The 27,948-nt window shown below is 36.4% G+C and overlaps 1 long non-coding RNA gene and 1 pseudogene across 1 annotated transcript in view; both read right to left on the bottom strand.

Annotated features, from left to right (window-relative positions):
- Window positions 1–769: 769 nt before the first annotated feature.
- Window positions 770–27,948, bottom strand: part of LOC137223163 (uncharacterized) — a 134,039-nt gene continuing 106,860 nt past the window's right edge. Inside the window, exon 4 of the long non-coding RNA XR_010942741.1 lies at window positions 770–944. This is a non-coding gene — a long non-coding RNA (uncharacterized lncRNA). The remainder of the gene's footprint in view (window positions 945–27,948) is intronic.
- On the bottom strand, window positions 18,429–20,210 carry LOC137223676 (KAT8 regulatory NSL complex subunit 2-like; annotated as a pseudogene).

The following is a 27,948-nucleotide window of genomic DNA, read 5'->3' on the forward strand; positions in this document are numbered from 1 at the left end:
TAAAGGACCTAGGGGCAGGACAGGAAAAAAGACGCAGAGGTAGAGAATGGACTTGAGGACATGGGGAGGGGGAAGGGTAAGCTGGAGCGAAGTGAGAGAGTGGCACTGACATATATACACTACCATATGTGAAATAGATAGCTAGTGGGAAGCAGCCGCATAGCCTAGGGAGATCAGCTCGGTGCTTTGTGACCACCTAGAGGGGTGGGAGAGGGAGGGTGGGAGGGAGACGCAAGAGGGAGGGGATATGGGGATATATGTATACCTATAGCTGATTCACCTTGTTATACAGCAGCAACTAACACAACAATTTAAAGCAATTATACTCCAATAAAGATGTTAAAAAGGGCTTCCCTGGTGGCGCAGTGGTTGAGAGTCCGCCTGCCGATGCAGGGGACACGGGTTCGTGCCCCTGTCCGGGAAGATCCCACATGCAGCGGAGCGGCTGGGCCCGTGAGCCATGGCCACCGAGCCTGCGCGTCCGCAGCCTGTGCTCCGCAGCGGGAGAGGCCACAACAGTGAGAGGCCCGCGTACCGCCAAAAAAAAAAAAAAAAAAAAAGAAAAAAAAAATGTTAAAAAAAAAAACCTTAAGAGCAGAAGAAATTGTAATAAAGTCAGAGATGCATTGTATTCCTATATGAGAGGACTAATGAGTAATGCTTGTTTTCCATAAATTAATTTATAAAATAAATGCAACTGGTGTCACGTCAGTCTACAATTTTGGGTATCAAGCAGATTTAAAAAAATAAAATGGAGGGCTTACCTGGTGGTGCAGTGGTTGAGAGTCCGCCTGCCGATGCAGGGGACACAGGTTCGTGCCCCGGTCTGGGAGGATCCCACATACCGCGGAGCGGCTGGGCCTGTGAGCCGTGACCGCTGAGCCTGCGCGTCCGGAGCCTGTGCTTTGCAGCGGGAGAGGCCACAACAGTGAGAGACCCACGTACTGCAAAAAAAAAAAAAAGTAATAAATTTAAAAATAAATAAATAATAAAATGGAATAAAATAGAAGATACGGAACATATCTTACAATTTAGTACAGGAAAATATGAATGTAAAGTATTTATTTCCATAAGTTGTGGAAAGAAAGCAATGAAAAAAATTATATAGACATTTAAATAGTTATTATTCTGCAATAAAACTCCTTAAAACCCAAGCAGCAGCAATTATATAGAGATATATACAATAACAGAAGTTCTGGCATATGACATGGAAAGAATGATGTGTAAAAGGGAGATGTTGCTAAAAATGAAGCTGAGAATTACTTTCTACAAAGACGTTAGGGAAAATATATCCATTTAATACTCAAAAGCAGTCAAGGTTTAGCTTTGTAAACATGTTTAGGAATCTGTAGGTCTGTCCTGTGAGAGTTTTGTAGCGATGAGTAATGTCATGGCTGTTAAGAAAACAGGAAGAAGTGCAATGTCAATTCATTTAATTTAACTGATATTAAAATCTTAATTTATCAAAAAATCTCTGTTAAAGTAGATTTAAATTTTACAAAATGTTAAAGATGACTAAATTTGTAAACCTATATTCAAAAGCCTAAACTTTACGTTTAAAGAATCCTTCACATTTCTCAGGATGGTAAACTGCAGCTCTATTAGGTGAAGGAGTAAGTGAAGGTCCTATTACCAGGTGGAACAAGGGGAGGGGGAAAAATTCTGCTAAACGAGCTGTAGCTCTATCCATGGTAAGAGGTAAAGAAAAACTGCTCTTTGATTCCTGGAAAGATATATTATTAACCCAATTAAGTTTATTTCTTTAAGCTATATCTTAGCTGGACCAAAATTGTCATTTTTCTTTCCAGTGGTTAGTTGGTATAGTTCAGAGAACTACTGAAAACTTTGATCCTAAAAGCAAGGCAAATCAGCAATACAGAATACTTTAGGGACCATGTCTTTATTTTGGTGAAGGTTTAGGGGTAGGTACATAGCCCCACGTGCAATCCAAAGAGCTTGCAAACAGAGCAGCTATAAATGATGTCTCAGGCAAGAGAAAAAAATATTCCTCGCATTACACATAGAGGCTTTAAAAAAGGTTCCTTCTGTACTAACTAACGGATGTAAAAATTGCACAGGTAAACTCTATTGAACCGTTCTAATTACTATTTAATGACAACTCTTAAAATTGAATTTGTCAAAGGTAAGTAATAATGTCAGTGTGATAGCTGGAGAGGAACTTTGAGTATGGATCAATTTCCTTTATTTGCTAGAATAAAAATACTTTCATTAACTGAGAAGAATACATCTAAAGATTCAGTCTGAAGTACTGTCAATAATCATACTTTCCCTGACACCTTGATTTCTTCTATACTTTATAATGTTTACTTTTATTAATTTTCCTTATCTGTGTCATTTCTTATTGATGCATTCATAGTTGTTTTCTCAAATGAAATAAAAGTTGGTGTAATAAAAATAATTTCTAAGAATTTTAAAAACCTGGCTTTAGATATAGTTTGGCGGCTTACTAGCTCTTGGACTCTGCACCTAACTTGAACTCTCTTAGCTTCACCTTCTCAGTTTACAAAATGAGAACTGTCAATCTAGCTCTCAGTATTATTGTAAGGTTATTATAAGTGTTAGGAACTTGCTTTGTTAATTATAACTTGCCACGTGATTGCAAGTAATATATTTAATAGTGATTCTGTCCGTATGAACTTGTGCCTGGCAGCATCTCTCAGTGGTCTCCACACTGGCTGTGTTCATCCATCCACTGGCCCCTGGAGAGTCATGCCTGATACAACCTATTATTATTGTAGGCTCTGTTTCTTCTTCCATCAGCTTTGAGACACTTGGCTCCAAATGGCAACTCCCTGCTGCAATGGGCTGCCAGAAGACACAGTTTCCTAGCAGTCGATGTCTACGTCTGTCTGAAATTCTTCCACAGCGAATCTTAAGAATGTTTCATCAATCTTCCCTGCTGACTGATTCTACTTTAGTCCAGCATACAAGAAGTGAATGGATATCTTGCTGGTATTGAACGTGCACACATGTCCTGCCCGGAGGATCTGTGCTACAGCCTGTGGAGTTGCAATATGGTTGAGCTGAATTCATTCTAAGAAACCATTCTAGCCGATCCTGCAAGTTCATAATGCCAAGCTTGGAATGTGGCATGTGCTAATTTATGAACTTCTTATGGTCTCATGATGCCTAATAAAGTGCTGATCTCACTGTGAATATTTAATTAAAAATTTGGTTTCACTGATAATTTATATAACAAAATGGTAAAATTCAGGTTACAAAAGATTTTGTCTTGAACTTGGAAATCATAAAAGTAACTGACGTTTATTGAGCACTAACTATGTCAGATATTTTAAGCATACTGTATTTCACAGCTTCTTTTTATTCCCTTAGTTTATTATTACATAGGTTTTCTGATAAGGAAACTTAGGCACAGGGGGTTCAAGGAATGTGCCCCAAATATCCAGCAAAGAATATACCATGGATTTGAACTGAAAGGACCTGTCTCTGAACCTGGGCTATTAATCGTTCCACCATTATGCCTTCTAACCATTTTGGTATGCTTGTCAACGGAGAGATGTCTAAACATTGGGATGAATACTTGAGAAGTAAAATACTCATATGAACCTCAGATAAGGGAGAATTAATGTCCTAGAGCTGTTTCTTGGACTATGAGTCTTATATTTGTGTGTAGGTATTTGGGTGTATAATTTGGGGCATTAAAATGTGCAATGCCAGTCATTTTCTGAGGAAAGCTATCTTGTTTAAGGAAGGGGATTAAATGAAAGTACATAAAAATAGCATAATAATATAATCACTTTAATACAACAAAGAGTATCATTTGGGGGAGTTTGACCACATGATTAAGTCAATTGGGAGAGGGCGCTCCCTTAATTCAGTAAGAGCAGCAAAGGCAGCTATGAGATTAAACAGTTTAACATTAGCTGATCTAAGAGATTGGGTATGAGGAGTGAACGTGACCTACGTTAGTAACAACCTGAATCTCTATATAACATCAGGAAGAATTACTGGAGTCTGGGTCGCTGGTGACCATGCAAGCCTCAGAGTAACAATAACAACAGTAATGTAGCACTTCCCAGAGGCAGAAATCATGGTGACATCAGTGGTCATGTTATAAGGTTTTCCGTGATGCAACAGAGCAGTCATCAGCACCAATAAAGAAGAAATGTATAACTTATTTAGGATAATGTATGAACAACTTAGGACTCTACAAAAGAGGAGGAGGGATAAATTGTGCTGGGTTTCTGATATCTCACAGTTGGAGTTCTGGACAGTAAAATCTATTTTCTATTTCCTTTTTTTAAATCTTATATTAACTATATACATCTATCAAAATCCTCTTCCAGGTTGAGAAACCAACTTTTATATAAATGGAAAAGGGAAAATCTACATGCTATTTTTTTGTTTTTGTATTGAACTGGATTAATTTATCTAGCACCATGAAGCTACATTATAATCACACTTAGTTGCCCTGATATTTAAGAATAATCCACTTGAAAAGACCTAAGAGTGCAATCTTTCATACAAGAAATAATGTGAGGGCAAAATTCCTGTTAAATCAATATTGCCGACAACTAAACATGAGCTTTAAAATATTTCTATTTCTTAACAATCTCAAAAATAATTCAAGACAAACAGTATTCTCTTTTGGATAGTAGACTATTGCTGATTTTGTTGAAACTTATTTAAGTGTTACATTATCAATATCTTTTTTCTAGGTTGCTTGCAAGATGATAAGTTAAAATGTGGTATCCCAATTCCCCTATTTTCTCAAATAATCACCAAAGACATAAGTAATACAAAAGACATAAGCATGTGACAGGCAACACAATTGCCTACATTATTCTTTGAAAAGGCCTATTTTTTTTTTCTTCTTCTGTAAATGTTTGTATGCTTGGTCTTTTTCAAGTAGAAGGCACAGAGTAAAAAAATGGGTGAGGATAACAAGAATTAGTAAGTCTGTCTTGACTTCCTGACTTCATATGGTAAGTAAAAATAATTCTTCTCAACTTTACTGATTTTCAAAGTTGAGCAGGACTATGCCATTTAAATAAGACAGGTAAAAGTTTTGCAGCTATTATCAAAACTTATAAACACTGTATTTAATCAGTTGCTGTTACTGCATAGCACTGTACGTGGTTCAAGGAGTTTTAAGTTAAACCTTGGAAACAGTATGATCAACATTAATCAGATGTACCCTTATATAAATACCAAAACTATGGGGTTTTACAGAAAGGAAACACTAGTTTTGTATGGGTAGGATCTAAGAAGTTTATCTGGAGGAGATAACCTTTGAGCAAAAATTTGAAGGTAACTTTGGGTTTCCTTAGTAGCTATGGATTTATCCTAGCTACCATATAAAGATTAATGAAAGTCAGTCTATGAAAATATACAGAACATCTGAAGCTAGATTGGAATACAAAGGCTTTAAAAACAGAAAACTATGGTAAAACTCTTCTGTGCTAGTTTCTCCTTCTTAAAATAGAGTCAAAAATAATACCATCCTGACTTGCATTGCTGGTGCTATAGGAAGGTTACTTAGTACTATAATGTTGTTGGCAACACACAATTTGTAAGACATACAAATGATAATTTATAGATTGCCAATAAAATTAAGATTATTAACTTCATTTGTATAATACATTATGTTTGAAACAACAAAACCAATTATGTGGTTATTAAATAAAACAAAGCCACTAGAGTCAGAAAGATGAATATAAAATCGGGGTGCCTTTGGAATTTACGGATTATACTGTAATAGGCAGAATTACGGTTCCCCAAGATGTTTTAATTCCCAGAATCTAGGAATATGTTATTTTACATGACAACGGGGAATTGGAGTTGCAGATGAAATTAAAGTTGCTAATCGGCTGAACTTCATGACCTTTTCCTGGATTATATGGGCATGTTCAGTGTGATCACAAGGGTCCTTAAATGCAGATGAGGGAGACAGAAGAGTCTGTGTTAGGGGGATGTGATGTGAAAGACTCAACTAGCCATTGCTGGCTTTGAAGATGGAAGAGTGGTGTGAGCCAAGGAAAGTAGGTGGCTAGAAGCTGGAAAAGAAACAAACAAACAAAAACAAGCCAGAGTCTTGCCTAGAACATCCAGAAAGGAACACAGCCTTGCTGACTCATTGACTTTAGCCCAGTAGGACCTATTTCAGACTTCTGACATTCAGAACTGTAACATAATAAAGTCGTGTTGTTTTAAGCCACTAATTTATGGTAAAATGTTACAGTAGACATGAAAACTAACAGAAATACCATGTCTGCTTTTGCACCATTGCATTCCCAGCATCTAGCATACTATCAGTCCTCAACAATTATTAAATGAAAGAAGAGGTGAGTACATGTATTTGTTTAACTCTAAAAGTATAACCTTTTCTCTTTAAGACTCAGTTAACTGATTCATCTATCATATGGAACTGACCCACATGAATTTGAAATGTCTCCCTCCAGTATAGTTTTACAATCCCTTCTATTTGATTAGATATCACATCGAGTATTAAAGACAAGAATTTGGGGAAAAAAAGAGAGAGAAAAAGAAAGAAAAGGTAATGTGGCCTGGTTTGGTCTTTGGAAGTCATACTGCAATATTTGTTGTTATCTTTGATGACTCATTATATGGGTACACTTAGGTGTGCATATGCACTCAAGAATATTGTGACCTACATGAAAATATCATTTGGTTTTATTCTGTAGTTCACACTGTGTGTGCCAAAGAGTTGCCCCATCACTGTGCCTCTGAAGCTCCAAAGAGAATCATAAATGATACATGGCTACCACACTGTCTGTAAGACCATTTCCCATAAAATTCCACAGGTTCTAATACTGCTATTAAAGAAATTCCATCCACACTCACAGAACACACCAAGCTCTAGCAGATATGGCAGGTCCCAGCAATCTGCTTCTTAAAATAACAAAGCAGCTGTCTTGATGAATCAACTTGATTCATGACCACATAATGTGCTTTGATGTTCAAGAAACTTCACTTTAGACAGTTCAGGAGTAAACTGCCCAGAGTAAAAAAAAGTATTTTTTTTTTAATATTGAAAATATTTTTATGAGGTGTGATTTCTGCATGCCTGTCATCTGGGTTCACAGACACATGCTCATCACAAAGACGCACACAGCTCTGGAATTCCCAGAAGACGAGCTGATCACAGGTCAGTGTTTATCACTTAGGGGTCCCTGGTAAGGTACTGAGGGGCAGTCACCAGGTAGAGTCTCTGGCATTGGGAGATGATGGGGAATCCTTCTGTGAAAAGCAATCACGCTTTTCCTTAACAAAGAGAAGCAAAGGTCAGACTCCTTCTGGGAAGCTGTGTAAAGGAGAAGTATTTTTGTTGCATGATGAACAAAATGGTAAAACAGTCTACAACTTATAAGCTATATGGTAGTTTGGGCTACATATGGGTCAGTTAAGATATTAGTGGGTATTGTGTTACTTTTCTCCAGCTATCTAGATGGATTCTTTAAGGCAAAATCCATAAATCAGCATGAGTAAAAGTTCCCTTAACTGAAGCAAAAATATCTGATGGCTTTTCCCAATATCAACAATTAGCTCCAGATCTAAGGGAGATAGCTAAGGGTCTTAATCTTAATCTCTTAATTGGGGATTGTCTTTTGGGAATGATTTTACTGCATCCTTTCCTGGAACAATAACCCACTGCCTTCTTGTCTGCACGGAGCTCCTGTTTTCATTTATTACCCATTTTCATTCATACCCTTCCTCCTCTGGTGGGATTCTCTGGGTTGGCTATATTGCTTATTAATAGGGTATACAGTAACATCAGTATGGCCAGAGCTTTCCGTTTGCTCCATTCTAGTGAAGAACCCATGGGACTGGACAAGTACTTGCAATTAAGTTCAGCAGCCTCTATTTGTCACATGGCCACATGGGTGTCTAGAGTTCTCAACTTCTTTTATCCTACTTCCCAAGGAGGTAATCATCAATGTATTATACTAAGTTACTCTTACACTAAGTTACTCTTTTTCTTTTAATTAATTAATTTTTTGGTTACATTGCGTCTTTGTTGCTGCGCACGGGCTCTTCTCTAGTTACAGCGAGTGTGGGCTACTCTTCATTGTGGTGCGCGGGCTTCTCACTGCCTCATTGCAGTGGTTTCTCTGTTGTGGAACACAGGCGCTAGGCGTGCAGGCTTCAGTAGTTGTGGCATGCAGGCTCAGTAGTTATGGCTCGTGGGCTCTAGAGCGCAGGCTCAGTAGTTGCGGCGCACGGGCTTAGTTGCTCTGCGGCATATGGGATCTTCCAGGACTGGGGATTGAACCTGTGTCCCCTGCATTGGCAGGCAGATTCTTAACCACTGTGCGACCAGGGGAGTCCCCTGCACTAAGTTCTCTTAAAGGTTATTCATTTGGAACCCTGCAGTACCAGATTATGATAGTACGGTGATAAGGTCAAACATACTCATGAAAAAACCATAAATGTGTGTTGAATATTTTTCCATGAAAATGCAAATTGTGCCTTAGTGGACTATGAGATAGAAAAGAAAAAGGACACAGCTGCCAAATGTATTATAGTATACTAAACACCCTTAGTGTGTTGTAATTCTTGAAGAGTTTTACTATACAAGGTATGATGAAGCAATCAAGGGAACTACCTTATTTAATCCTTGATATCTACTGTTATGGACTGAACTATGTTCCTTACAACTGGGAGTTTAAGTCCTAACTCCCATTATGATTATATTTGGTGGGAGGCCCTACAAGGAAGTAATAAAGGTTAAGTGAGGTCAAAGGAGTGGGGCTTTAATCCAACAGGGCTGGTGTCCTTATAAGAAGAGAAAGAGACACCATGATTCCCTCTTGTTCCACGTGCAGACAGAAGATTATGCTCTATAATGCAGGTGGGCCTCAACCAACCAGTTGAAGGACCTGATAGAACAAAGACTAAACTCCTCTGAGCAAGAAGGAATTTGACAGCAGAATTCTGAAACTTCCTACTAGCAGGGTCTCTAGGCTGCTGTTCTACCCAGCAGATTTTAAGCTTACCAAGCTTCCACAATTCCATGAACCAACTTCCTTAAAATATATCTTTTCTCTCTCTCTCTAACATCCTGTTGGTTTTGTCTCTCTGCAGGACCCTACACAAATATCACCCTATTTGGCAGTGTTTAAAATTAGTGCTATGCCCTCCCGATCATTTATTCTTAGACTCCATGCTAGCGAGGATTTATCAGACATCTGCTAGTTTCTCTGCAGAATGGCTCAGCTCTTTAACAGAATACACTTTGTTTTTCAGGGTCTCCTAGTCATGGCCCCAGGCACTTATATTTGGGGTGATTAAAGGTGGTAGGTAAGTTACTTTGCAAGTGATTATATTCTCTCTCCATGTAGCTACTGCATGGTCCTAGTCCCCTCCTATAGAAATCTGGTTTTCAGCATGGATACTATAAGAACATGAAATAATAGCAGTGTTTGCTAACTTTTTTTTGCTTAGCATTATCTATCTTCTTGGCCAATTCCTCTGTGTCTAACATCATTTACTCCTGATTCCATTGGTAAGACTTGTCCACTGTAATATTGTTGAGACTTTTACCACTTCATTCCAAAGATGCATAGAGAGCCACTTATAACATCAAAACTACATCATGTTTCCAAACTCATCATTTTTCTTGTCAAGTAGCACCTTAGCCATTATAATTCATGGGCCTATAGCTACTACCAATGTTTTTTACCACAAAGGTTTAAATGTCAAATCAGATTACGGTGACAGATCTCTTCCAACTTCAAACTTTAACAGTGATTTAAAGGGTACAGGTAAGCACCAGGCACAGATTAAACAATCCTTTCCTGGAAGAGCCCCAAACCATCAGACGCAGTTTCCAAGATTCTCTTTTCTCCTGCCTAAGACATGATTTGGTTTCAGATTAAAGGAAAATTTTGAGCAGCACATGTGAAAATACTGTTCGCAAACAAAGCCATTTCTGTTTTGTAACTGCTCTATTTTATACTCCATTAATTACATAGATAGGAAAATGCTATGTGACGCCTCCCATTCTCCAGCCAGTCATGCCCCATAAATGTATACATTCCTCCTATTTTAAAGGTGATAAGCAATCTAGAAAGACTAAGTACATCTGCTAAAATAATATTCCAGAGTTAGGGATTCCTTGGTATCTTTCTTTTAGCAAACATCATTAACTTGTTTATCAGGAAGGTCTGGTTATCAGCACTTTTACCAGGTAGTCTGCTGGAGCAATTCATTCTTCTGGGTATCTTTGTGTGGAAGAAGTGAGTAACAGCCCTGCTATTAATCATTTCCTTCCCAACAGGGCACATTCTTATTGACCTCCATAGCAGAAGAAGGAGACAGACAAGAACGTTCACCAACAAAAACAATTACCTTATTTTCTTCAAGACTCACCCATAGTGATTTAGAAAACAGTATTATGAAGCTTCCATAAAAATAAAACAAAACTGTAACTTAATTTTGGAATTCAAATTTCCAGAAATAGTTCAGTTCTTCCCTATGGAGGATGTTTTAAGGAAAACTATTGATAGGCATGATTTAGAAAACTAATAGAAATCTACATTATTTAATCAAGTTAATAACTATTCCTTTGTATATGGAAATCAGAATTATATGTGGAAGTTTTTGCAAATTTGGAAAAAATAAAAATGTAAGATGTTTAAAAATGTTTTTTAGTAATTTGGAATGTGTTAATTTGTGAAGATAGTTATTCTGAAAAATTTAAGCAGTATGTGTAGGGCTTCCCTGGTGGCGCAGTGGTTGAGAGTCCACCTGCCGATGCAGGGGACACAGGTTCGTGCCCCGGTTCAGGAAGATCCCACATGCCATGGAGCGGCTGGGCCCGTGAGCCATGGCTGCTGAGCCTGTGCTTCTGGAGCCTGTGCTCCGCAACAGGAGAGGCCACAACAGTGAGAGGCCTGCGTACCACAAAAAAAAAAAAAAAAAAAAAAACATGTATAATGATGAAAAATTAATTTCATCATTATGAAATAATGAATTTCATTCATCACTCAATTCTTTTGCACGGTGATATAACTCCCTGAGAGCCAGATGCTACAAACTGATCTCATACTTTTTTAGAAGCGTAGGAAAACTGAGTGTGTCAAGTTAACACCTAAAAACTACATTGTTTTATGATGCTTTTAAAAATAATAAGAATTGATGACTCAATGTATTATATTCTTATATTTTCTTATTAAATAATATTTAAGATGCTTAAGAGGTATTAAAATAATTTCTGATACTAATATCCAAAATGAAATTAAGAATATATTTCAAATACTTTCTATTTATTCAGGCCTTTTTTGCTTCTTGATAAAACTGTAGACTTTTCTTTATATGTAAATGTATAATGTTTTAACATTTTATGTGTTTTATATATGTGTATTTTTATTGTGAACAAGCCTTCTTATTTGTTTTCATTTTATTTTAAATCATGTAACTGGTATGTAGAAAATCTACTAATACTTTGAAATACTTTTTAATTTACATATCCTAAAAACACTAATAACAAAAAAGTTGAATTCTAATAAATTTCTAGTCGATTTTATGTATATGTGTTTGTGAGGCAATATCTTGTGTAAAATGACTATTTTGTCTTGTTTTCTATAATGGTTTGACCGCTGCTTCACATCTTATTTCAAGGACTTGACACTTTAATATGCGATTTAAGATTTTGCAACTGGCATTTTATATGATTTAATTCTGGTTTTTATTATACTGTAAATCGTAATCTATTATTTTACCTCCCTAAAATATGTAAAGTATTATCTTCTTTTATTAGTCTTATATTTTAATTTTTAAATAAAATACATTTAAATAAAATACATTTTATTATAAATGCTTCTTGTTTTAATACTGTTTCCAAAGAATGCAAATCATTTGCATACATTGAATATTTTAACATTACTTTAATTTCTTATTGTTTTGTTATTTCAGTATGATATTAAATCAGCAACACATATAAATATTCATAGAAATAATGGATAGTTCAAACAAAAGTAGCAATGTTTTAAAACTTTAAGTGCCTTGTTAAATAGCTGATGCCAGATGTATTGAAATTCATTTTATTTAATTCTCAAATATAGTACTTTAATACATTCATTGCCCTAGAAGACTTATTCTAGAGACTCCATTCCAACTCATAACAAACATTATAATACTTCTGTTATAAATTTTGAAAATGTTTTTATAATATTGTCTTTGAAATTATTTGAGCATGATGATCTAATTTAATTTAACCTTATATGACTTTTCAGCTATGGGAATGCATAGAAAGGGAAAAATTTAATCCACATATTTCCTTACACAAAATGAAATTTATTGTATAAAAATCTAATGATGTTATTTGATAAGAAAATTATCACCTATCAGTTTTCATTTTGCTGTTTTCTTTAACATATAAATATGTTATTAAGAAACAAGTTCTGGAGACTGAATTCAAATCCCAGGTGTGTCATGTCCTTGCTCTCTGACTTTGGGAGACATCACTCCAACTCTCTGTATCTCAGTTTCCTCATTACTAAAGTAAGAATAGTAACAATGACTATATCATAGGCTTCTTATGAATATTAAGATTTATAAATTTTCTAGAACAGGCACATAAAATGTGCTTAGGCACATAAAAACATTATTTAATTACTATACTAAATATAAGTAAATAAATTTAAAAAATAATCAATTTGAGACAATCTTAACAGTTTTAAAGGGACTCTGAAAAAATCAATGCCTTGCTCACTATATCTATGATGCCTAAAATAATGCACTCTTGCTATCACATACATGAGCTTTTATCATGAAGGATGTTTCATTTTCTCTTAGTACTTAAGAATCTGAACTAAAATATTTTGAAAATTAATCAGTAGGTAAAGTTATTGAACTTTTTTCTGTATACTGTTTTATTATAATACTATTAACATTTTATTATAATACTATTAATACTAATGACTATTCTGTAGATATATTGTTTTATAATAATGCTATTAATCAATACTAATATTAATACTATTATAATACAAATAAAATAGTTAAAAATCAAATAGTTTTTTTTTTGTTTTGTTTTTTTTTGCGGCACGCGGGCCTCTAACTGTCGCGGCCTCTCCCGTTGAGGAGCACAGCCTCCGGACGCGCAGACCCAGCAGCCATGGCTCACGGGCCCAGCCGCTCCGCGGCATGTGGGATCTTCCCAGACCAGGGCACGAACCCATATACCCTGCATCGGTAGACGGACTCTCGACCACTGTGCCACCAGGGAAGCCCTCAAATCGTTTTTGAACCATTTTTCTGTAGATATATTGCTTTACTATAATACTATAATTTATCATAATAAATATTATAATACTATAATATTAATATAACACTATAATACTATTTTTCTGAGATACGTTATTTTATTGTAATACTATTAATATAACACTAGATATATTGTTTTATTATAATAATATCACTCTTACTATATTTTCTAATAAGATATAATTGACATATATTTGTTTCAGGTGCATGTAATAATTCAATATATGCATATGTTGCAAAATAATCACCACAATACATCTAGTTAATATCTATCATCACACACAGTTACAATTTTTTCTCTCCTGATGAGAACTTTTAAGATCTACCCTCTTAGCAACTTTCAAATGTATAACACAGTATTTTAACTATAGCCACCATGCTGAACATTACATCCCCATGACTTATTTATATTATACTGGAAGTTTATACCATTTGACCCTCTTCACTCATTTTGCCCATTCCCCATCTCCAGCCTCTAGCAACCACCAAACTGTTGTCTGCATCTATGAGATTTTTTTTAAAGATTCCACATATAAATGAGATCATATGGTGTTTGTCTTTCTCTGATTATTTCATTTAGAATAATGCCCTCAAGATCCACCCATGGTGTCAAAAATGGCAGGCTTTCTTTCTTTTTTATGTCTGAATAATATTCTTTTGTGTGTGTGTGTGTATACCACATCTTTATCAATTTAACTGCTGGTGGACATGTAGATGGTCTTGATGTCTTGGCTACTGTAAATACTGCTGCAATGAACATGGGAGTACAGATATCTTTTCAGGTTAGTGATTTCATTTCTTTTAGATAAATACCCAGAAGGAGAACTGATGGATAACATGATAGTTCTATTTTTAATTTTTTGAGGAACTTCTATATTGTTTTCCATAGTGGCTGCAACAATTTACATTCCCACTAATAGTACACGAGGGTTCCCTTTTTTTCACATTCTCACTAACACTTATTATTTCATGTCTTTTGATAACAGCCATTCTAACAGGTATGAGGTGATATCTCATTGTGGGTTTTTTTTTTCTTTTTTCTTTTTTTTTTTTGCTGTACGTTGGCCTCTCACTGTTGTGGCCTCTTCCGTTGTGGAGCACAGGGTCCAGACGTGCAGGCCCAGTGGCCATGGCTCACGGGCCCAGCCGCTCCGCTGCATGTGGGATCCTCCCAGACCGGGGCACAAACCTGTGTCCCCTGCATCAGCAGGTGGACTCTCAACCACTGTGCCACCAGGGAAGCCCTCAGTGTGGTTTTGATTTACATTTCCCTGATGATTAGTAATGTTGAGCATCTTTTCATGTACCTGTTGGTCATCTGTGTGGTTTCTTTGGAAAAATGTCTAGTCAGATCCTCTGCTCATTTTAAAATCAGGTTGTTTGATTTTTGTTGTTGTTATTGTTGAGTTGTATGAGTTGTTTATAGATTTTGGATATTAACTACCCGTATCTATGATTTGCAAATATTTTCTCCCATTCAGTAAGTTGTCTTTTCATTTTGATGATGGTGTTCTTTGCTGTGCAGAAGCTTATTAGTTTGATGTAGTCTCACTTGTTTATCTTTGCTTCTCTTGGCTTTGTTTTTGGTGTCAAATCCAAAAAATTATCACCAAGACTGATGTCAAGGAGCTTGTAAACACCTATGTTTTCTTCTAGGACTTTTGTGGTTTCAGATCTTACATTCAGTTTGATTCTTTTGCATGTACCTCTCTAGTTTTCATAACACCATTAATTGAAGAGGCTGTCTTTTCCCCATTCTATATTCTTGTCTCCATTATCATAGCATAGATTTATTGCTCATATAAATGTGGGTTTATTTCTGGGCTCTCTACTCTGTTCCATTGATCTATATGTCAGTTTTTGTGCCAGTTATCATGTTGCTTTGATTACTGTAGCTATGTAGTATAGTTTGAAATCAGGAAGCACGATACCTCCAGCTTTCTTCTTCTTTCTGAAGATTGTTTTGGCTGTTCAGGGTGTTTTGTGTTTCCATAACAATTTTAGAATTATTTGTTCTATTTCTGTGAAAAATGCCATTGGTATTTTGATAAGATTACACTGAATCTGTAGACTGCCTGTGGTAGTATGGCATTTTAACAATATTAATTCTTCCCATCCATCAGCACAGTGTATCTTTCCATTTGTTTGTTTCATTTTTACTTTCTTTCATCAATGTCTTATAGTTTTCAGAGTACAGGTCCTTCACCTCCTTGGTTAGATTTATTCCTAGATATTTTCTTATTTTTGATGAACTGTAAATGTTTTTTTCCCCTTAATTCCTCTTTCAGATAATTTGTTATTAGTGTATAGATAGGCAATAGATTTTTCTATTTTGATTTTGTATCCTGCAATTTTATTGAATTCACTTCTTAATTCCAATAGTTTTTTTGGTGGAGTCTGCAGGTGTTCTATATACTATATTATAGCATCTGCCAATAGAGGTTGTTTTACTTCTTTCCAATTTGGATGGCTTTTATTTCTTATTCTTGTCTAACTGATTTGACTAGGACTTCCAGTATTATGGTGAATAAAAGTGGTAAGATCGGGCATCCTTGTCTTGATCTTAGTGTAAAATCTTTCAGATTTTCACTGTTGAGTGAAAATATATTCATTTCATTTCATAGCTAAAAGTTTTCTCTTTACTATTTTGATAGTTTTGATCTTCAATTTTGAACAAACTCCCTATGACAAGTTACTTTTATTTTACTCTCATACGCCTTCTAAACCTGTTCTAATCTTTAGTAGTATCACCAAGGCTTATTCCTTTCCATTTTACCCAATTAATTGTATCTCCTCTTTTGGATCATTACATTGAATTCTCTGGCCTTCCCTTATTCCATTGTCCATTTATCTTAACCACTGCATGCTTAATTCAAGCTCCCCAAATCTCTCTCCTCATTCTTTATAATAGGCTGCTATCTGGTCTCCCTGTTTACACTCTTAAACCCGAAAATCCATTGCTTCTGCAGAGCCAAAGTGATTTGTTTCAAAACAAATTTTTTAAACAGACTCATCTATTATTTAAACTTTCTGACACTTGCCCAGCACATTTAAAACACATAACATTACATTACCTGGCTGTTACTTACTCCTCTGACTGCATCTCTTTCTAATACTCCTTTACCACTATAATCTAGTCCCATTAGCAGTACATTTCTGGTCCTTGATGAAGCCAATATAATTCTTACTTTAAAGCTTTTAACCTAGCTTTCTAATTTGCCTGGAAGAGTCTTCCTTTTAAATCTTACAATGCTAACACCCTCATGTTGTTTGATTTTACCTTAAATGCCACCTCCCGGACAGCTCTTCTCTAACCACCCCATCTAAAATGGCTACCTAACCATTATTTGCATTACAATCACATTCACTTACTTTAAATTTTCTAGAAAGCACATGTGACTATTTGATTTTTTCTTGATTATTTCATGAAGTTATATATCTGTTTATTACTTATGCCTCACTAGAGTATAAACTACAAAAATATAGAGATTTTTATATCTTGTTTGTGATCTGTCCCCAGAAGTTTTAACAGTTGCTCGATAAATATGTATTGACTCAATATTGAATGACTTAATTTTTTAGTGACATTTGTCTGGTTAGTTTCTGCAAAGCAGATGATAAGACTAAAATTTGAGTGAAAGAGATTTTGGGGAGATGATCTCAGGCAGAACTATTAGGAAAGTAGAGAATTCAGGGAGAAAAAAGAAGTCAATTTAAAATGTGGTATTGGGAAAAATAATAGTTCCCTAAAGAGGTCTGAGTTCTAATCCGTGAATCTGTGAATATGTCAGCTCATATTCACAGGAAAAAGGAACTCTGCAGGTGTGATTAAGTTAAGGATCTTGAAATGGGAAGATTATCCTGGTTCATCTGGGTAGGTATAATATACCACAAGGTGGCAGGAGTATTAGAGTCAAAGAGATACTTGAAGGTAATACCTTACTGACTTTAAAGACTGAAGAAGGAAACACCTGTCAAGGAATGCAAGTGGCCTCTAGAAGCTGGCAAAAGTGAGGAAATGGACTCTCTCCTAGAGCCTCAAGAAGGAATGCAGCCCTGCTGACACCTTGATTTTAGCCCTTGAGAACTACTTTGGACTTTAGACCACCAGCCTGTACCATAATAAATCTGTGCTGTTTTAAGCCACTAAGCTTGGGAACAATTTGTTTGAGCATCAGTAAGAAACTAAAACAGGTGAATTAAAGAATGTATTATCATTATTAGCAAATGGACCTCAATCATGCTGGGGACCAGAAATTGTGTAAAGCTTCTTCCAGAATTGCCTCACTCAAGAAGGATGGTGCACTCATTCAACAATTCTTGCTAGTCTTTGGTCGTTCTCCTGGCAATGGCTGTCTGTAGCATCATCGACCTACTCTGCACACAGAGAGAGACTGTCATACTGAGTGAAGTAAGTCAGACAGAGAAAGAGAAGTATCATATGATATCACTTATATGTGATCTAAAAAACTGGTACAAATGAACTTATTTATAAAACAGAAACAGAGTCACAAAACTTCTGGTTACCAAGGGGGAAGGGGTGGGGAGGGATAAACTGGGGGATTGGGATTCACATATACATATTACTATATATAAAATAGATAACTAATAAGAACATACTCCATAGCACAGGGAACTCAATTAAATACTCTCTCTAATGACCTATATGGGAAAAGAATATAAAAAAGAGTGGATATATGTATAACTGATTCACCCTGCTGTACAGCAGAGACTAACATAATACTGTAAATCAAACTGTACTCCAATAAAAATTTTTTGTTAACATCTTTATTGGAGCATAGTTGCTTTACATTGTTGTGTTAGTTACTGCTGTATAACGAAGTGAATCAGCTAAACGTATACATATATCCCCATATCCCCTCTCTCTGTGTCTCCCTCCCACCCTCCCTATCCCACCCCTCTAGGTGGTCACAAAGCACCGAGCTGATCTCCATGTACTAAGTGGCTGCTTCCCACTAGCTATCTATTTTACATTTGGTAGTGTATATATGTCAATGCTACTCTCTCAATTCATCCCAGCTTACCCTTCCACCTCCCTGTGTCCTCAACTCCATTCCCTATGTCTGGGTCTTTATTCCTGTCCTGTCCCTAGGTTCTTTTTTTTTTTTTTTTTTTTTTTAACATTTAATAGAAACTATGTACGATAATTTTTTATTGTATCTTACATAAGATAGCCACTACAGAAATTTACATAGGTTAGAAGCAAGATGGATGGTTAAGGAGGGCCCAGTCCTGTGGGCTATTTTCTCAGAGGCTATAGGTCAGAGTTCACTGAGGGGAGGGGCTTCAGATTACCCAATTAGGTGAGAAGTGAGGAAAGGCTAAAACAGGCTGCTAGACAGAGATAAACAGCCATTGGGTCCATGAACATCCCTAGACTTGGGAAACAGCATTACAAAACTCTCTCTCCCCTTAGGCACAGTCCCAAAATACTCTCAATCTCAGCAGCTCCGATGGGAATCACCTGTCTCTCTTCCTTGCCTAGAGTGGGAAGACATCCACAATTTTTAGACACTATTGGTCCCTTCCCCCAACATGTGGTTTGACTATAGCACTCAGTAACCCAGAAGAAAAACAAGGTAGTCCAGGTTGTCCTTTAGTGAGAGACGGTCAGAAATACTTGTTTAAATGGGAAATACAAATCCTCCAAAGTCAACTGGTTCCCAAAGCAAACTATCAACTGACAGAAGCGGGTTCTGGCTTTCCGTTTGCAGTAGCCACTCCACTCTGAGGCAATGGCGCAGAGGCTTTCTCAGAATTTCGGGATCCCTGTGATCTGCACCCATCTCCAGCCATCTGCATCTGGCCCAAAATATCCACTGGGCCTTCAGCAATTTCTTTTACAGGATGATCTTCAAGGGTTACTGAAGGATCAAAAAGCAAGGGTGAAGGAGGGCACTGCATACAAGTCATCCAAGTCATCACTGAACTCCAGAGGTAAACTCTCAGTGGGCTGAAGCTCAGCAGCACTCAAGTACAGATCCATGGGGCCGGCTTCCAGATCGTCTGGCACAGACAGTACCTGCTCGGGCTTATACATCTGAGGAGGCAACTGGAAATGCAGTGGGCAGCAGGGATCCTCAGAGAGGCTTACAGGAACTGGTTTGTTGCAGGGTACCTCTTCAGACCCCTGGCAGCATTTGAAGAGAACCTGATTCGTGTCCTGACAAATATAACTAGAGTCTGGGTCCTTCACTTTCAGTCCAGTGGTGTCTCCATTAGACCAGAGTAAAGAGTTAACAGGTCACCAATGGCAGTCGCATGGGTAAGGCAGTGTCTGGTCATTGGAAGAGACTGATTGGAACAACGAACATCATCCACAAAGGCCAAGCACCTCTGACTGGAACGAGTGGTATGGGCCTGTTGGGCGGCACCATCTGTGGCCAGCATTCTGCGCTCCTTCAGCTGCCTATGTAGTAAGGCTTCCACTCCATAGCGCTGACGATACCGCCGAAGACATTTTAGACGCTTTAAGTTCTCTCGTTCTTTGGCAAGAAGTCCCTCTGGGCCAGTCAGGAGACTACTACCTAGAGCTTCATGTTCCACTTTGCGATTGTGTAAGTAACGTCGCTTCTTCTCTTTGAGTAGATGCTGAAGTCGTTTAAACTGGTCAATGTACAAAGACTGCAAACGAATAAGCTTCTCACGCATAATCAGGGCCACTTCTTCCGCTGTGTAGACACCAGCATGCCCAGAATTCGGCTGGCTTCACTGCGGCTACTTTCTGGAGTCTGAGGACCCAGCTCTGACTTGGCATATGAGCTCAGCTGGCATAAGAGTGTTTCACCCACAGGCCCTGTATTGGTCTTCTTCATTTGAGCATGAAGTGCAAGGGCATTCCTACGGGCATGTTCAGCACAGAAGGACACCCCTTCCCGAAAATTCCTGCTCCACGATATCTGGGCAGACTGCGCATGGCTTCTCCCTAGGTTCTTCACAACCATTTTTTTTTTGATTCCATATATATGTGTTAGCATATGGTATTTGTTTTTCTCTTTCTGACTAACTTCATTCTGTATGACAGACTCTAGTTCCATCCACCTCACTACAAATAACTCAATTTCGTTTCTTTTTATGGCTGAGTAATATTCCATTTTATATATGTGCCACATCTTTATCCATTCATCTGTCAATGGACACTTAGGTTGCTTCCATGTCCCGGCTATTGTAAATAGAACTGTATTGAACATTGTGGTACATGACTCTTTTTGAATTATGGTTTTCTCAGGGTATATGCCCAGTAGTGGGATTGCTGGGTCATATGGTAATTCTATTTTTAGTTTTTTAAGGAACCTCCACACTGTTCTCCATAGTGGCTGTATCAATTTACATTCCCATCAACAGTGCAACAGGGCTCCCTTTTCTTTGCACTCTCTCCAGCATTTGTTGTTTGTACATTTTTTGATGATGGCCATTCTGACTGGTGTGAGGTGATAACTCATGTAGCTCTGATTTGCATTTCTCTAATGATTAGAGATGTTGAGCATCCTTTCATATGTTTGCTGGCAATCTGTATAACTTCTCTGGAGAAATGTCTATTTAGGTCTTCAGCCCATTTTTGGAATGGGTTGTTTGTTTCTTTGATATTGAGCTGCATGAGCTGCTTGTATATCTTGGATATTAATCCTTTGTCAGTTGCTTTGTTTGCAAATATTTTCTCCCATTTTGAGGGCTGTCTTTTCGTCTTGTTTATGGTTTCCTTTGCTGTGCAAAAGCGTTTAAGTTTCATTAGGTCCCAACTGTTTATTTTTGTTTTTATTTCCATTTCTCTAGGAGGTGGGTCAAAAAGGATCTTGCTGTGATTTATGTCATAGAGTGTTCTGCCAATGTTTTCCTCTAACAGTTTTATAGTGTCTGGCCTTATACTTAGGTCTTTAATCCATTTTGAGCTTATGTTTGTGTATGGTGTTAGGGAGTGTTCTAATTTCATTCTTTTACATGTAGTTGTCCAGTTTTCCCAGCACCACTTATTGAAGTGGCTGTCTTTTCTCCATTGCATATTCTCGCCTCTTTTATCAAGGATAAGGTGACCATATGTGCATGAGTTTATCTCTGGGCTTTCTATACTGTTCCATGGATCTATATTTCTGTTTTTGTACCAGGACCATACTGTCTTGATTACTGTAGCTTTCTGGTATAGTCTGAAGTCAGGGAGCCTGATTCCTCCAGCTCTGTTTTTGTTTCTCAAGATTGCTTTGGCTATTCAGGATCTTTTGTGTTTCCATACAAATTGTGAAATTTTTTGTTCTAATTCTGTGAAAAATGCCATTGGTAGTTTGATAGGGATTGCACTGAATCTTAGATTGCTTTGGGTAGTAGAGTCATTTCCACAATATTCATTCTTCCAATCCAAGCACATGGTATATCTCTCATCTGTTTGTATCATCTTTAATTTCTTTCATCAGTGTCTTATAGTTTTCTGCAAACTGGTCTTTTGTCTCCTTAGGTAGGTTTATTCCTAGGTATTTTATTCTTATTGCTGTAATGGTAAATGGCAGTGTTTCCTTAATTTCTCTTTCAGATTTTTCATCATTTGTGTATAGGAATGCAAGGGGTTTCTGTGTCTTAATTTTGTAATTTGCTACTTTACCAAATTCATTGATTAGCTCTAGTAGTTTTCTGGTGGCATCTTTAGGATTCTCTATGTAGAGTATCATGTCATCTGCAAACAGTGACAGTTTTACTTCTTCTTTTCTGATTAGATTCATTTTATTTTTCTTCTCGAATTGCTGTGGCTAAAACTTCCAAAACTATGTTGAATAACAGTGGCAAGAGTGGGCATCCTTGTCTTGTTCCTGATCTTAGTGGAAATGCGTTCAGTTTTTCACCATTGAGAACAATGTTTGCTGTGGGTTTGTCATATGTTGCCTTTATTATGTTGAGGTAAGTTCCCTCTATGCCCACTTTCCGGAGAGTTTTTATCATAAATGGGTGTTGAACTTTGTTGAAAGCTTTTTGTACATCTATTGAGATTATCATATGGTTTTTATCCTTCAATTTGTTAATATGGTGTATCACATTGTTTGATTTGCATATATTGAAGAATCCTTGCACTCCTGGTATAAACCCTGTTTCATCAAGGTGTATGATCCTTTTAATGTGCTGTTGGATTGTTTCCTAGTATTTTGTTGAGGATTTTTGCATCCATTTTCATCAGGGATATTGGACTGTAATTTTCTTTTTTTGTGACATCTTTGTCTGGTTTTGGTGTCAGGGTGATGGTGCCTCGTAGAATGAGTTTGAGAGTGTTCCTCCCTCTGCTATATTTTGGAAGAGTTTGAGAAGGACAGGTGTTAGCACTTCTCTAAATGTTTGATAGAACTCACCTGTGAAGCCATCTGGTCCTGGGCTTTTGTTTGTTGGAAGATTTTTAATCACAGTTTCTCTTTCAGTTCTTGTGATTGGTCTGTTTATATTTTCTACTTCTTCCTGGTTCATTCTCAGAAGGTTGTGCTTTTCTAAGAATTTGTCCATTTCTTCCAGGTTGTTCATTTTATTGGTATATAGTTGCTTGTAGTAATCTCTCATGATCCTTTGTATTTCTGCAGTGTCAGTTGTTACTTCTCCTTTTTCATTTCTAAGTTTGTTGATTTGAGTCTTTTTTTTTCTTGATGAAGCTGGCTAATGGTTTATCAATTTTGTTTATCTTCTCAAAGAACCAGCTTTTAGTTTTGTTGATATTTGCCATCGTTTCCTTCATTTCTTTTTATTTCTGATCTGATTCTTTCCTTCTGCTAACTTTGGGGTTTTTTTTGTTCTCCTTTCTCTAATTACTTTAGGTATAAGGTTAAGTTGTTTATTTGAGATTTTTCTTGTTTCTTGAGGTTGGACTGTATTGCTATAAACTTCCCTCTAGAACTGCTTTTGCTGACTCCCATAGGTTTTGGGTTGCCATGTTTTGTCATTTGTGTCTAGGTATTTTTTGATTTCCTCTTTGATTTCTTCAGTGATCTCTTGGTTATTTAGTAGCATATTGTTTAGTCTCCACACCCCACTTTCACCAATGGACAGATCAACCAAAATAAAAATAAATAAGGAAACACAGGCTTTAAATGACACATTAAAGAAGATGGACTTAATTGATATTTATAGGACATTCCATGCAAAAACAATAGAATACACTTTCTTCTCAATTGTTCATGGAACATCCTCCAGGATAGATCATATCTCATGTCACAAATCAAGCCTTGGTAAATTTAATAAAATTGAAATTGTATCAAGTATCTTTTCTGACCACTACACTATGAGACTAGATACCAATTACCAATAAAATTTTAAAAAATGAAATTATCAGAGTACACCATAGTTAAAAAAAAAAAAGAAAGCATATTCTTGATAATAGAGAAAACCCTTGGGTCCAATCTTAGGGAAGAAGCCTCACTGTCATGCATGGAAAGGGTGACTGGAAAGAGATGGCGGAAAACCAAAAGTATTTGCTGAAATAATATGACCCCTTCACACACTTCTCTGCCGTATTTAGTGTTAATATTTATTACAATAACTTAAATGTAATTAATAGTTTTTGCCAAGAACTATGCTAGGTTAAGGCTGCACAATGTCTTAATCTTACTTCCCAGGAAATTTCCTATTAGTAGGTAAAGAAAGAATTTCTCGAGTCTATAAAGAAAGTTAAAATGGAAATATATATAAGTTGACTTTGTAGCACACCAGAGGACAATTGGATCCAGATAGTGTAAGAAAAAGGCTACGACTAGAGGGTATCAAGGTGCTTAAAGTTAATATAGAAGCAAAGTATATAAGGAAATGTATTGTAAGCATAGGGTATAGTATGTACAAACATATGCCTCAAGAAAGATTTGAATATTGTTATACCTACAGAACACAAATTTTTTGGTGAGGTGAGGGTTAGGACATAAGTGGATTCACGTGCCAAATGACTTTCAAAATATCCATTAGAATTTTGGTTTTGGATGTTGCTACATAATTCCCTGTTCTCCATATATATTTGATGTGAACATTTGGCAACACGGTTAATTGACAAGAAACAAACATATACTTCAACTCCTTCACTTGGTGTTTCATCATTTCCAAAGCTACCACCCTGATCCAGGCAGCCATTGTACTTTCCCAGTGTATTTTATTGCCTTTGAGCTAAACTCTTACTTTCTTGGTTATGTCACATGACTGTCTATTCTCAAATGAGTAGGCAAAATGATCTTTTAAAAATTTAAGTTGGGTCATAGCCATCCTCTGTTCAGAATGATTTGAGTGATTCCCATTTCATTCTGAGTAAAAGTCAAACTCTACAATAACCTACAAGGTCATTTAGACTTCCTTTACTTCTCTTACCTTATCTCCTCCAATTCCCACTCATTTTCATTATACTACAGCTACACTTTTTCCCTTTCAGGACTTTTGTATTTTCTGTTCCTCTTACCTGGAATGCTCTACCCCAAAACATACATGGAACCTCCTCATTTAAATTTTCATTTTAAAATTATCTACTTAATAAGCACTTCCCTGACCATCTTATATACAATTTCATAACTTCTCAACACTTTCTTTCACTCTTCTGTTTTATTTTTTCTCCTTAAAAACTTATCATTGTCTAATGTATCCTAAATTTTATCTATTATGTTTGTTTTTCATCTCTTCCACTCCATAAAGTCAGAGATTTTTTTCTATTTCTTTTTTTCCTGTGGCTAAAACTTAAAAACTTATCATTGTCTAATGTATCCTAAATTTTATCTATTATGTTTGTTTTTCATCTCTTCCACTCCATAAAGTCAGAGATTTTTTTCTATTTCTTTTTTTCCTAAGTCCATGGTATCTCAAAAGATGTCTAGGATGTAATAAATCTCCAATAAATATTTTTAAATTAATAAAGTGTCTTTAATATGGAAGATATATAGTAAGAAGTACTCTTTTTAAAACAAAGATCAATATGAAGTAATTAAGGACAATGGAAATTTAATGATTCTGCAAGTAGGCAATGATGATTAAAATAGTGGTTTTTAACTTAGTCTGTGTTGGAATTCCTCTTCCCCTCATATATAACAATAAATAATTGAAAATACTACTAATATGGCTAACCTATCACTTGTAATGTTCCAATCACTATTCTAATAACTTTACATGCAGTAACTTATTTTAACCTCAAATCAATACAATGAGGTAACTATTATTATTATCCCCATTTTACGAATAGGGAACTCAGGTACAGAGATGTTTAGTAATTTGCAAAGCTAGTAAATGACAGTCAAAATTCAAATGCAGGTAATCTGGCTCCAGAATTTACATTTAAACCACATCACTACTCCGTCCTTATATGTAAATTTGGCTAATACTCCTAGTTCCATAATCTTTAAATGTTCAAAGCTTTCCACATGATATCCTCAAACACTTACAGGTTTCTATTCTAGATTCTGCTTTTCCTGGCATCTCAACTTAGTGCAGGTTGCCTTTCTGCCTCTCTCTCTTTCTCCTCTTTATTTCTCTCTCTTTCTATCTTGTTTCTTTGTTGTAACTTGATTTTCTGAAACACAGTTATCTTCAATGGGTTTACAGACACACACATACACACACAGTCTCGTTCAAAATGAAACTCAACAATACTGAAAAGCCATAAAGCATTGATGTGGAGTATATATGTATATGTGAATCAATCATTAACAAACATGGAGAGCACTTAGTCTATGCCAAACATTGTACTTAGTGCTTTACAAGTATCACTTGTTGTATACTATCAATAACCCTATGAAGGTAGCTCCACTAGTGTCATTCTCTTTTACTTAGGAGAAAACAGACATACAGAGTTAAGCAACTTGGTCGGAATAAAATAGCTAGTAATTCAGAGGTGAGTTCACACCCTGGTGGTTTAGCTCCAGTCACTCTCTCTTAATGATTATAATATCTTGGGCAGGTAAAACTTGTCAGAAATAAAATTAATTAAAATATAAGGAGAAAAAAATATAAGGAGAAATAAATATATGTATTACCTATTTTCATATATATAAATATATATTATACATGTACATATTATACACATTTATATATACACATAATATACGAGATATATTACAGATGTTATATCTCTGGAGAACCATACTAAAACAGATTTTTATCTCAAGTGTGGTTCCAGAGGAACAGGATTTTATGGCTGAGTGTTCTGGTTTTTATGTTTCTGGAATTGACTCTGTAATCTGATTAGATTTGAAAATACTAATGACTGTATTTCCAGTAGCGGAGAGAGCACTGACAGTCCATTGTGTAATCTGTCAATAGAGATTTGCAAAGTATCTCAACTGGATACGTCCAATGAACCACTTGTAAGGAGCAAGGAACTGGTAACTATGTATGTGATACTTTTGACCATTTTTGGAAAACTAACAAATATAATAAGATTGGCTGTTTGTTCCTTCTGTCACTGGACAAAATGGAGAAATAAAAAGATGAGCTCAGAGGTTTGAATTTCCAGCTCAAGCACCAAAAAAATAACCTGAGGTTTCTGAGTGCACTGAAAGAGACCCAGATCTCCTTGAATTCAGGGGAGGCCAGGACCCCTTGAGGACTGCAAAAAATATATACTATTAATCTTTCTCTCCGTCTTCTCCAAAGGGACCTACAGTCTTTTGCTAGGTTAACTTTGTATTCCAGGACTGGAAATACACATTTCAGGGACTACCTGACACTGGATCTGAACTGACACTAATTCTAGTAGACCTAAAATATCACTATGGTCCAACAGTCAGAGTAGGGGCTTATGGAGGTCAAGTGATCAATGGGGTTTTAGCTCAGGTCCATCTCACAGTGGGCCCAGTGGTTCCCTGAACCTATCCTGTGGTTATTTCCCCTTTTCCAGAATACATAATTGGAATAAATATACTTAGCAGCTTGCAAAATTCCTTAATTAGTTCCTTGACCTTTGGAATGAGGGCTATTATGGTGGGAGAGGCTGATTTGAATCCAATTAAACTGCCTCTACCTAGGAAAACAATAAATTGAAAGCAATACTGCATTTCTGGAGGGATTTCAGGGATTAGTGACACCATCAAGGACTTGAAAGTTTCCACAAATAAGAGGGAATTCCTATCTCTGCCTGATGTTTTTCCATACTCTCCCATTTCACCTGCCTAATGGACATTGATCCTCTCCTGCCTTCAGATCCAGACTGTATCTATACCATTGGCTTTCCTGGGTCTCCAGTTTTCAGGCTGTAGGTACTTGGGACTTCTCAGTCTCCATATCCACATGGACCAATTCCTTATAATCTCTCTGTTTCTGTCTCTGTCTTTCTCTTGCCTCTATCTTGAACCCAGGCTAATACACCTGCAATTTTAATAAAAGAGAGGAAAATACAAACACAGAAAATTAAGAAAGAAGTGTAAGTAGCTATTAATAAAGAGTAAACTAGCAGATTAGAAAAGGTTAGCTTATTAAAATGGTTCTTCTCTCATCTCCACCTCCTCCCTCACTCTCATTTTACCTAGATTTGTTCCAGGAAGGAATTATGATTGCTTAAGTTAGATAAAAGTTTCCAACCTGGAAATGTGAGCCCAGCATTGCCAGCTCTTCTGTAATTTAATAGGAAACAAAAATCTAGACCTTTATGTAAACTTTCCCAATTTTTAAATGTTAGCTCGGCAATTTTAAAACACTGTAATACGCGTACACAAATGTCTGTTGATCAGTCTC

The sequence above is a fragment of the Pseudorca crassidens genome, chromosome 4 (assembly GCF_039906515.1).
Source record: "Pseudorca crassidens isolate mPseCra1 chromosome 4, mPseCra1.hap1, whole genome shotgun sequence".
In the NCBI taxonomy this organism is placed as follows: Eukaryota; Metazoa; Chordata; class Mammalia; order Artiodactyla; family Delphinidae; genus Pseudorca; species Pseudorca crassidens.